Source organism: Arvicanthis niloticus, chromosome 6 (assembly GCF_011762505.2).
Source record: "Arvicanthis niloticus isolate mArvNil1 chromosome 6, mArvNil1.pat.X, whole genome shotgun sequence".
Lineage (NCBI taxonomy): Eukaryota > Metazoa > Chordata > Mammalia > Rodentia > Muridae > Arvicanthis > Arvicanthis niloticus.
This window is the reverse complement of record NC_047663.1, coordinates 48,073,302-48,086,086: the sequence shown is the minus strand read 5'-3', so window position 1 is coordinate 48,086,086 and position 12,785 is coordinate 48,073,302. Positions and strand designations below refer to the sequence as shown.

General features: G+C 41.4%; 1 non-coding gene and 1 pseudogene across 2 annotated transcripts; both read right to left on the bottom strand.

Moving 5' to 3' along the window:
- Positions 1–2,542: 2,542 nt before the first annotated feature.
- On the bottom strand, positions 2,543–9,902 carry LOC143442756 (olfactory receptor 1468-like; annotated as a pseudogene). Its single transcript, XR_013111205.1, has 2 exons — positions 9,724–9,902; positions 2,543–5,674 (listed from the first exon to the last, which is right to left on the bottom strand). The product of XR_013111205.1 is annotated as an olfactory receptor 1468-like (transcript).
- Positions 2,772–2,878, bottom strand: LOC117712248 (U6 spliceosomal RNA). Its single transcript, XR_004607297.1, has one exon. It is a non-coding gene; the product is annotated as a U6 spliceosomal RNA (small nuclear RNA).
- Positions 9,903–12,785: the final 2,883 nt, after the last annotated feature.

Sequence of the window (12,785 nt, the reverse complement as noted above, 5' to 3'; positions counted from 1 at the left end):
CTAATCTCCGCTTATCAGTGAGTAAATACCATGTGTGTTCTTTTGTGATTGGGTTACCTCACTCAGGATATTTTCTAGTTCCATCCATTTACCTAAGAATTTCTCGAATTCATTATTTTTAATAGCTGAGTAATATTCCATTGTGTAAATGTACCACATTTTTTGTATCCATTCCTCTGTTGAAGGGCATCTGGGTTCTTTCCAGCTTCTGGCTATTATAAATAGGGCTGCTATGAACATAGTGGAGCATATGTCTTTGTTATTTGTTGATGCATTTTCTGGGTATATACCCAGAAGTGGTATAGGTGGGTCCTCAGGTAGTGCTATGTCCAATTTTCTGAGGAACCGCCAGACTGACTTCCAAAGTGGTTGTACCAGCTTGCAACCCCACCAACAATGCAGGAGTGTTCCTCTTTCTTCACATCCTCGCCAGCATCTACTATCACCTGAGTTTTTGATCTTAGCCATTCTGACTGGTGTCAGGTGGTATCTCAGTGTTGTTTTGATTTGCATTTCCCTGATGACTAAGGATGTTGAGCATTTCTTAAGGTGCTTCTCAGCCATTCGAGTTTCCTCAGTTGAGAATTCTTTGTTTAGCTCTGTACCCCATTTTTTAATGGGGTTATTTTGTTGTTTGGCGTCTAATTTCTTGAGTTCTTTGTAAATATTAGATATTAGCCCCCTATCAGATGTAGGATTGGTAATGATCTTTTCCCAATCTGTTGGTTGCCGTTTTGTCTTGTTGATAGTGTCCTTTGCCTTACAGAAGCTTTGCAATTTGATGAGGTCCCATTTGTCGATTCTTGATCTTAGAGCATAAGCCATTGGTGTTCTGTTCAGGAACTTTCCCCCTGTGCCTAGGTATTCGAGGGTCTTCCCCAACTTCTCTTCTAATATTTTCAGTGTACCTGGCTTTATGTGAAGGTCCTTTATCCACTTGGAGTTGAGCTTTGTGCAAGGAGATAAGAATGGATTAATTTGCATTCTTCTACATGTTGACCTCCAGTTGAGCCAGCACCACTTGTTGAAAATGCTGTCCTTTTTCCACTGGATGAATTTAGCTCCCTTGTCAAATATCAAGTGACCATAGGTATGCGGGTTCATTTCTGGGTCTTCAATTCTGTTCCATTGATCGTCCTGTCTGTCTCTGTACCAATACCAAGCAGTTTTTATCACTACTGCTCTGTAGTACAGTTTGAGGTCCGGAATGGTGATTCCCCCAGAGGTTCTTTTATTGTTGAGAATAGTTCTCGCTATCCTAGGTTTTTTGTTATTCCAAATGAATTTGTAAATTGCTCTTTCTATCTCTATGAAGAATTGATTTGGAATTTTGATGGGTATTGCATTGAATCTGTAGATTGCTTTTGGCAGGATAGCCATTTTTACTAAATTAATCCTGCCAATCCAGGAGCATGGGAGATCTTTCCATCTTCTGAGATCTTCTTCAATTTCTTTCTTCAGAGACTTGAAGTTCTTGTCATGCAGATCTTTCACTTGCTTTGTTAGATTCACTCCAAGATAATTTATTTTATTCGTGGCTGTTGTGAAGGGTGTCATTTCCCTGATTTCTTTCTCTGCCTGTTTATCCTTTGAGTAGAGGAAGGCTACTGATTTGTTTGAGTTGATTTTATATCCAGCCACATTGCTAAAGTTGTTTATCAGGTTTAGGAGTTCTCTGGTGGAAGTTTTAGGTTCACTTAAGTATACTATCATATCATCTGCAAATAGTGAAATTTTGACTTCTTCCTTTCCTATCTGTATCCCTTTGACTTCCTTTTGTTGTCTAATTGCTCTAGCTAAGACTTCCAGTACTATATTGAATAGGTAAGGTGAGAGTGGGCAGCCTTGCCTAGTCCCTGATCTTAGTGGGATTGCTTCAAGTTTCTCTCCATTTAGTTTGATGTTGGCTACTGGCTTGCTGTATATTGCTTTTACTATGTTTAGATATGGGCCTTGAATTCCTGATCTTTCCAAGACTTTTAACATGAGGGGATGTTGAATTTTGTCAAATGCTTTCTCAGCATCTAGTGATATGACCATGTGGTTTTTCTCTTTGAGTTTATTTATGTAGTGGATTACATTGATGGATTTCCGAATATTGAACCATCCCTGCATTCCTGGGATAAAGCCTACTTGATCTTGATGGATAATTGTTTTGATGTGTTATTGGATTCGGTTTGCGAGAATTTTATTGAGTATTTTTGCATCAATATTCATAAGAGAGATTGGTCTGTAGTTCTCTTTCTTTGTTGGGTCTTTCTGTGGTTTAGGTATGAGTGTAATGGTAGCTTCATAGAATGAATTTGGTAGTGTTCCTTCTGTTTCTATTCGATGGAATAACTTGAAGAGGATTGGTATTAGGTCTTCCTTGAAGGTCTGAAAGAATTCTGCACTGAAACCATCTGGCCCCGGACATTTTTTGGTGGGAAGATTTTTAATGACTGTGTCTATTTCTTTAGGTGTTATGGGACTGTTTAGGTGGTTTATCTGCTCCTCGTTTAACTTTGGTACCTGGTATCTATCTAGAAAATTGTCCATTTCCTCCAGATTTTCCAATTTTGTTGAGTATAGGCCTTTGTAGTAGGATCTGATAATTGTTTTAATTTCCTCTGTTTCTGTTGTTATGTCTCCCTTTTCAGTTCTGATTTTATTAATTTGAATGTTGTCTCTGCGCCCTTTGGTTAGTCTGGCTAACGGTTTGTCTATCTTGTTGATTTTCTCAAAGAACCAGCTCCTGGTTTTGTTGATATTTTGTATAGTTTTTTTTGTTTAAAAATATGGAATGCTTCACGAATTTGCGTGTCATCCTTGCACAGGGGCCATGCTAATCTTCTCTGTATCGTTCCAATTTTAGTATATGTGCTGCCGAAGCGAGCACTACCAATTTTGTTTTAAAGGATGTACCAGGAAAATACATAGTTTTATATTTTGCTTGGTCATAAGCATCAACAACCCCAGGTACAATGATACCTCTATTCCAGCAGTCAGTGGAATGACCCCTTCACAGGGGTCACATAAGCCCATCAGAAAACACAGATATTTACATTATAATTCATAATAATTGAAAAATTACAGTTATAAAGTGGCAGTGAAAATAATTTTGTGGTTGGGATCACCATAACCTGAAGGTCTGTATGAAAGGGTTACAGCATTAGGACAGTTGAGAACCACTTATGAATTTTCTATATATTGGTTTAGGTAAGAACTCATAGTTGTCTCAACTTCCAATTTGATAAAACATTGTGTTTCATTCCATGATAGAACCATCCATGAGAATCCCACTATTCACTACTATGAAATGTATAATTATACAGTTTTTTTTGTGCATTTACTTGTATAGTTGTCACACAATCATTTTCTTTAAACAAATTTCTGTGCCACTCATTGCTACTGTGAATTTTCTCTAGCCAAACATCATGCAGCCAGAGGAACACATTCTACTCCATGCATTTCTCTATTGTTAGTATTTGAATCAATTGGACGGTATAATATACACTTTAATCATTTTCTATTATTATGTTGTATTTCAAGGTAAATGTATACAGGAATACACATCAATATTTCAATATTCAGGAGAGGAACTCATACAGGGCAGGAACTTGGAGGCAGGAACTGATGCAGAGGCCATAGAAGGGTGATGCTTACTGGCTTGCTTCCCCTGCCTTGCTCAGCCTTCTTTCTTTCTTAAAGAACCCAGGGCTACTAGCCCAGAGATGACACCACCCACAATGGGCCCTCCGACCCTTGATCACTGTAGGGAGCCGCGGTGAGGGGTGACAGTATTCGCCATTACAAGATGGCGCTGGCATCCGGTGCTCCCACAAGTAAACAACTAAATTGCGCAGGTGCAAGAGGTGAAATCATGCCAAGTCACTGCCCATCCCGGGGCATAATATGGGGTGATGAGTGAACAGCCAATCAGAAGTGAACACGCCACTCTAGGGTGCATATAAGCAGTGCCTTTTCCGGGCTTGGGGTCTTCCGCTTCAGTTGATACAAGAATAAAGCCTCGCTGTAGTAACTACCCGAACACTGCCTCCCATGTCTCTCTTGTGGGTGAGAGGATTCGGAAGGGGCGCGGAACAGATCACTAATTGACAAAATGCCTTACAGCTGGATCTCATGGAGGCATTTCCTCAAGGGAGGCTCCTTTCTCTGTAATGACTGCAGCCTGTGTCAAGTTGACACACAAAACCTGACAGTACAGCTTCTCTAAGGCAAAGGACACCGTGGTCAACAGGACAAAATAGCAGCCTAAGGAATGAGAAAAGATTTTTATGAACTCTATATCTATGAGGGTGACCCTAGTGAGTACTCCTAGTAACAGAGAATACTAACTTAAACTAGCAAGGCTTCTGCTGGTGGGACTGTGACACCATCCAAGTCACAAAATATACAAACATCCAATTAAACCAACATCATTTGTTGAAGATGCTTTCTTTTTTCCATTGTATATTTTTGGCTTCTTTACCAAAAGTCAGGTGTCCATATATATGTGGATTTGTGTCTGAGTCATTTTATGCCACTACCATGCAGTTTTTATTACTATTGCTCTGTAGTACTTCTTGAAGTCAGGGATGGTGATACCTCCAGTAGTTATTTTATTTTGTGTAGTGGTAAAATGTTAAACTGCTCTGAGCTCCCAGCAGGTATGCACACCTTCTGTGGGTGTGGCAAATCAATACTCAAGTGGAATCATGACAAAGAGATTTTCTTCTTGCAAAGGACTCTTATTAGGGCCTGTTTCATATCTTTGTTCCTCAGGCTGTAGATAAAGGGGTTCAGCATAGGGGTCACCACTGTGCACATCATAGCCATGACAGTCTCCTTCACAGTAGAGTTATTAGCTGATGGACATAAGTACAGACCAAAAATTGTTCCATAGAACAGTGAGACCACAGACAGGTGGGACCCACAGGTGGAGAAAATCTTTTGTATAACCCGAGTAGAAGAAATCTTCAGAATGGAGGAGACAATTTGTACATAAGACACAACAATGAGTAAGAATGGAATGACCATAGTAAGCCCTCCCAAGATTAATATCATTAATTCATTAATATGTCAGAGCAGGCCAACTTAAGCAAAGCAGATATGTCACAGAAAAAGTGGTGGATAACATTGTCTTCACAGAATGACAATCTAGCCAAGAGTAGAGTGTGCAACATGGAATACAACATGTTAAATACCCAGGACATCAGCACTAGACACACACAGAGTGTGGGACTCATGATGTTGGTATAATGCAGAGGGAAGCAGATGGCCACATAGCGGTCATAGGCCATGACCAAAAGAAGAAAGCTCTCCAGGTCTCCAAAAACCAATAAAAAGTACATTTGTGTCAGGCAGCCTGCATAGGAGATGGATGTGTCCTGGCTATGCATGTTCTGCAGCAACTTGGGCATTGTGACAGAGGAAAAGCAGAGATCAGAGAAGGACAAGTTGCTGAGAAACAAGTACATGGGTGTGTGGAGATGGGAGTCCAGATGAATGAGGATGATGATGATGAGGTTTCCCAGGACAGTGGTGAGGTACATGACCAGGAACAGGGCGTAGAACAGGTACTGGTGCTCTGGGGGGATGGGCAGGCCCAGGAGGAGGAACTGAGAGATGACAGTTTTGTTGTTCATTATCATTCTTCATCTCCAGTATTCTAATGAGTGAATATCATTGTCCTCTAAAATTCAAAATAAAAATGAACATTTATCTATGATACATGTTCTACAACAATTGATCTGCCAGTCATCATAGAAATTATATTTTTCTCCATTAATTAATTTATTCATTCACTTTTAGATCTGGATCACTGCCCCCCTCTGGGTACCCGCCTTACATGGTCCTTTCTACTCTCCCCCACTTCTCCTCCCCTTCTCCTCTGAGAAGGTGAAGCACCTCCCAGGTATCCCCCAACCTGGCACTTGAAGTCTCTGTAGGACTGTGCACATCCTCTCCCACTCTGGCCAGACAAATCAGCTCAGTTAGGGGAATTCAAACCACAAATAGCCAACAGCTTTAGGAATAGCCCCTGCTCCATTTGTTGGTGGAACCACATGAAGACTAAACTTCACATCTGTTACCTATGTGAGTGTGGTGGTGGGAGGTTAGGTCCAGCCAGGGTATGATCTTTGGTTGGTGGTTCAGCCTCTGAGAGTCCCCAAGGGTCCAGGTTATTTGACTCTGTTGGTCTTCTTGTGGGGCTTCTGTGCCCTCCAGGGCCCTGGGTCCTTCACTCAACTCTTTCATAAGATTCCCTGAGCTGTGTCCAATGTTTGGCTGTGGGCCTCTGCATCTGTTTCAGTCAGCTGCTGGGTGGAGGCTTTCTGAGGACAGTTATGCTAGACTTCTGTCTGCAAGCATAACAGTATAATTAACAGCGTCACAGACTGGTGCTTGCCCTTGGGATGGGTTCCAATTTGGGTCAGTTATTGGTTGGCTATTCCTTCAGTCTCTGCTCCATCTTTGCCCTTGCATTTCTTGTAGAAAGGACAAATTTTGGGTCAAAAGTTTTGTGGGTGGGTTGTTGTTCTTATCTCTCCACTGGGGGTTCTTCCTGGATTTGGGAGGTGGCCACTTCATATGATCACTCTAGGAGTCTAAGCTAAAATCACCCCCATAAACTCCTGGGAGTCTCCCTCATCCCAGGTCTCTGGCATGTCATGAAGATGACTCCCACCCCCTACCCACACCAGCTGCCAATTTCCATTTATTCTTCTGGCCCTCTGGCCCTCTCTCCTGTTTCTCTCCACACTTGATTCCAACCCTCCCCATTTCCCTACCCATACTCTCTCCCACCCAGTTTCCTCCCTCCATTTGTCTCCTATGACTATTTTATTCTCCTTCTAAGTGACAGTAATTATAATCTCAAAACTCCTAATGCTTGTAATCATAACAATCATTAATAATTTTCAATTTTTCTTTGATAGGTTCCAATATCTCATCTGTTTCTAGACAGTTCTGTGCCATTTCTACTGAGAGACAAAATAGACTAATGCTTTTCTCTCCTGCTACCTGCTCATCCTGGGTAATTGTTGTTTGTTCATTTGTAATTTGCTATTATTTTGCATATTCTTGAAGATGTTCTTGAAGAATTTGCTTAAACTTTACCATCATAATTTTATATAAATTTCAGAAAAATCTCACATATCCCAGTGCCTGTTAGCATTTCAAACTCAGATGTGCACGTCCCTGTAACATACAGATTTCTGTTCCACTGTTAACTAATCATCCTCCTTCCACTGCTTGTATAACAGGCATCAGAAGCTCAAAAGGCCCAAGTAAAATTCATGTCTTCACTTTATTGTCTCTAAAGCACTCCTCATTCTCTTACCTCTCCAGTCTGTAATATTAAACAAAAAAAAAAAAAAAAAAAAAAAAAAAAATTCATTTTTTTTTGTCAGAAATCTGTAAACCCAAGAAAACAGTCATGATAACTCTGGAAATTTATGTGGATTAACAGCAAGACACCTGCCTATTTTCTTGAATGGCCTCAGCTCTGCTGAAGCAGAATCATAGCTTCTTCTTCATGATCCTGCTCACCTTCATTTCATTTGCAGACACAGGAACTAGCAGCCTCTGTACTATCTATACCATCCCTACTCACACCCCACTGCTGCTGCCATCCCTGGGCCTTAGGAGCCCTGCATTCTAGTGGAGTCCAGATCCTGAATAACTCATTTGTTGGGAGCCGCAGTGAGCTTGTCAGCATTCACCATTCCAAGATGGCGCGGACATCGTGTCCTCTCCACTAGCAAACAATTAACTGCAGAAGGTGCAAAGGCAAAGAAAGCACGCCAAAGTCACTGCCCATCCCAGGGCGTATTATGGGTAATGAGTGAACAGCCAATCAGAAGTGAACACGTCACTCTAGGGTGTATTTAAGGTCTTCCTGTGTTTGGCCCTTCCGCGGTCTTCACTTAAGATTAAACCCTCGCTGTGGTAATACCCGAATACTGCCTCTCAAGTCTCATTCGCGGGAGAAAGGGGACACGGGAGGTGCGTATAACACTCATTAAAGATAGTAATTATGCAGGACCTTACTAGGAATGATTTACCTCAGGGATCTCCATGGAAACAAACTATAATCACCAATCTCTCCTTCTTACACTTATGAGAAGGTAGAATTTATACAATAACAACAGCAGCAACAACAAACAAAATAAAGAAAGAAATAGCAAAAATTGAGTCAAACAAAGTATGGAAAGGTGCACACTCATTCTTTGTTTAGGTAACAATCAAGGCTTATGTTTAACTGGCTCCCACTTTGTCAGGACAAATCCTAGTTTCTATATAGATATTCTCTAAATAGCATTAAAACCTATAGACTGAGTAAACAACTAATACTTCATCTCTTGGTGAGCTTCATGCATACAGATGAAGCAATTAGGGAAAAAGGAAAGTTTATTAGAGAAAAAGTTTGCATCTTCTGCCTTAGTTACAAGTGTTTAACCTCTAAAATTCTCAGGGACTCCAATAATCTAGATAGTTTTTCAAATGTTTCCCTTATCAGTCTCTAACACTATCAATTCTGTGCCCTAAATCCCATGAATAGACACATGCACACACATACACACACATACACACACACACACACACACACACACACACACTCACCCTAGACATTCTTTGATTCTGGACAACACTGTCTAATGAATCTGTCACATCTCTCAAAGCTGAAAAAACTAAAGAAATGTCAACGAACCTCAGCAACTTTCTCTCAAATGGTAAAACTTATTCTGATTGCTTGCATCTTCACAGATTGACAGTGTTTGTTGCAGCTGAATTCAGATTTTTCACACTTAGACATTGTGGATTATTATTACAGAGGGGAAACCATGTAGAAGAAAACCAAACATAACTTAAAAAATGTTATCTATATGTACCCCAGCTCAGCCTCAAAAATGCAATACTGCTGCATTTGTGTTCTGAACACTGGGATGACATGAATGTGCCACAATGCCTAGTTTCTGCTTCTCATGTAATGAACACTCCTTATGTGTTTTGTATGCATGTGTGCAAAGATCAGAATCCACAGAAATCACCACCAACTATTACCACTGATGGGCCAATGGACTTCATACTTTCTTTACACCTTAAGTCCACAGTTTTCAAATGAAACAGCACATGAAAATCATAAGGGAACTGTTTCTACAGTTTTCTATCTCCTTGGACTCTGTAGAAGCACTGAGTTTGGTTGAGTAGCTCTTATTTTTTTGTTTTGTTTTTTTTCGAGACAGGGTTTCTCTGTGTAGCCCTGGCTGTCCTGATACTCACTCTGTAGACCAGGCTGGCCTCGAACTCAGAAATCTGCCTGCATCTGCCTCCTAAGTGCTGGGATTAAAGGCGTGTGCCACCACTGCCTGGCGAGTAGCTCTTATTTACATGACCACATAGATGATATTAATGTAACCTTGATGGACAGCACTTAGGATACTTTCACTCAATACAAGTAAAACAGAGATTTGTGAACTTGTACAGATAAACTAGATCATCATAATTGTTCAGAGCTTGTGAAGACCCTACAGGTGAATAGTGAACAACCCTTCAGCAGTACACCACCGAACCCCACCTCACAGGGCTGCCCCTGTGTTGAAATGCTAGGATTCTGAGAGAAAAAATGAGTAATTTTAAGGAGCCCATCAATATGAAAGGGGTTACATGATGACTATAAAAAAATACTTGCACAGCGGTGCAGTCTTGGAGACAGAGAAAAGAAGAATGTTATCATACCTCAAAAACTGTCCTGCATCACACTGGAAATTCATGTGGATTCATAGCAAGACATCTGCTTATTTTTCTGAATGTACTTGCTCTATTGAGGCCAAGTCAAAGTTTCTGGTTCATAATCCTACTCACCTTAATATTGCAGACACAGGAATTGCAGCTTCTGTACTCATCACCTATCTGCACTGTCCCTACCCACACCCCCTGCTGCCATCTCTGGACCTTATGGGTCCTACATCCCAGAGGATTCCAGAGTCTGTATAATGAACTAAAGACAAAATAATTACCTAAGGTCTTTCTAGGACCAATTTTCCTCAGCGATCTACAGTGGAGACCAATTATAATCACCAATCACTCCTTCCTACATGTAGTGCAAGGTAGACTTAAAAGAATAACAACAAAGAAAACTAACAAAAGAAATAAATAGTAGCACCAAGAGAAAAAAAAAAGCATGAAAAGAATCATACTCATTGTCTGCTTGGGTAATGAACAGGCTGTCTGCTTGACTGGAATCCACTTTATTATGGGTGAGGAGTGAAGAAGGGTGACTGAAAACCACCTCAGCTTACCAGCCATTATTCTGATTGTTAATAATTTAATGTGTCTCAATCAAGAAAAAAATTACACAACAAACATCAGTAGTTTTTATATTTTTAGTTTTGAACCTAGCCTTTAGCTGCTGAGCCATCTCTGCAGCCCACCCAACAATAGTTTTTAAGCAGAATGAGACCATATAAAACCACACACTCAGGGAAGGCTTCCAAGGACAACATCTCAATTCTACATGACAGAGGACTTAGATCAGATATATAACCTATAAAACTTTAAACGTCATCCCCCAACATTCTATATGTTCCAATATGTGAGAAAGACAGGAACATGGCAAGCAGATGGCATGTTTAAGGCTTCCCCAAGCCAATAGAAAAGCAGTCCATGTGTCTGTGTCTGTTCACTCATTTTATCTTCTTACCTCTCTATGAAAATGGCAATTGTATCTACTACTACCAGTATTCAACCCCCATTCACATATGTGAGATGACTTTGTAAGTCTATGTTGTATTCATTTACCATTGTTCATAGGGCCATAGATAGTGTTTATAATTCTTTCCTTCAGGATAGTTTCATGAACTTGGCAGTCATCTGTTGGAAGAAGGTCTGTCCATGATAATAAAACATAAACTTTCAAACCTCTGGAATTTTGATCCTTACTGGTCTAACCTTTTTGGGGCACTTAAAGATGACTAACTTGACAGTCCTAGGTTAGTTCACTGCCCTCCCCCACCCCCAGCTCCTTCTGCCTCCTGGGAGGACTGTTCTAACCTGGGACACACAGGTGAGATCCCCTACTCAATCCCCCCATCTGCTAGAACCTGTGAAAGTGCAGTAGCTGTGGGCTCTGCTTCCATGTCAGAGCTCCATTTTCCTTCCTGTCCACACCTACACTTGCAGTCTAGAATATCCCCCCCTGTAGACCCCAGCCCCACATGCCTCTCAGGAGTACTGCTTTGATCTGGGACATACAGCTCCAACTGCCTCCAGGGAGGCCTGGTCCAACCTAGGACATCCATGCCAGCCAATACCAGAGACAACCAGAGGGCAAAAGACAAGCACAAGAATATAATCAACAGAAGCAAACAAAATATGGCACCATCAGAGCCCAGCTCTCACACTACAAAAAGCACTGGATATCCTAACACACATGATGAGCAAGATTTTGACTTTAAATCCCATCTCACGAAGATGGTAGGGGCCTTTAAAGAGGATATAAATAATTCCCATAAAGAAATACAGGAAAACACCATCAGGTAGAAGTCCTTAAAGAGGAATCAAATAAACTCGTTAAAGGAATACAGGAAAATACAATCTAACGGGTGAAGGAAATGGATAAAATTGTCTAAGACCCAAAAATAAAAATAGAAGTAATAAAAAAACACAAATGGAGGCAACCCTGAAGATGGGTGCACTTTGGCAGGATGGCTCTCTGATGTGGCTACACCAACTCTACTCTGCCCTCCACAAGATCAATTCCAAATTTTAATTGACCTTCTGCTTCAGCCTTAAAGCATGGGCAGTGGCCAGGAGGACCTACAGTTGAGAGTCAGATAAAATCTTTTTGCCTTTCTCAGTGAGGCACTCCCAGTCCCTCTGGTCAAATTCAATTAACTTTCAGGAAACGGTGACTGGATTCCCAGGGCATTAGACAACCACCTACCCCTCTACTCCCCTTCATGATTATGCCTCATAGCTTCCCCTTCTCTTCACCAGGAGTGGGAGGAGTCATCCTTGCTTTCTCTGTCTGTAACAAGCTCAGATATAGCATCTTGATACAGCTCCCTGTTGGGGATGTTACCCGACTACTACCCAACCCTGGGTCAGTTCAGCTGGAGAGCTAATGGAGATAGTAAAGATTCCTGAGATATGCCAGGATGAGGTTGTTAATGTTTTTTTTTTCTGATAGTCAATGTGCAGTTTAGGTGGCCTGTGTACTTCCCTTCTCCCAGATTAAAAAGCACTTGAACCCTCTCCATCTGACAATGACCACGCTCCAGGAGCCACTACAGCAAAGAGCCCAACCTTGGTACATGTCCCATGTTAGGTCCCATCCAGGGATCCCCAGTGCCTTGGCTTGGGGGAATGATCAAATGGATGCATGATTGTGATTGTGGACCCTGAGCTCCTAGAACAGGCCTGGATGCTACACCAACAATTTCACCTGTCCCCATAGAGCCTTTACAAACTCATCCCAGGGCTCTCAATGTCTCAGTGCAAAAATCTGGCTCATTCCTGTGCCACTTGTACACCTCTGATGTCCCTAGGTCCCCTCAATCGGGGATGAGGTGCACGAATTCCAGAGGCCTATTACCCAACACCATATGGCAGATGGACGTTATTCACTATCCTCCACTTGAGAAGCTCCACTATGTGCTCGTAATAGTAGACACCTGCTCTTATGCCTATGCTCTGGCGCTTGCTGGAGAAAAAGCTTCCCATGTGATTAAGGCCCCTAAGTTGGCTGTGCAGGTAATGGGAGTGCCTTGGGCTTTAACAATTGTTAATGGCCCTGCCTA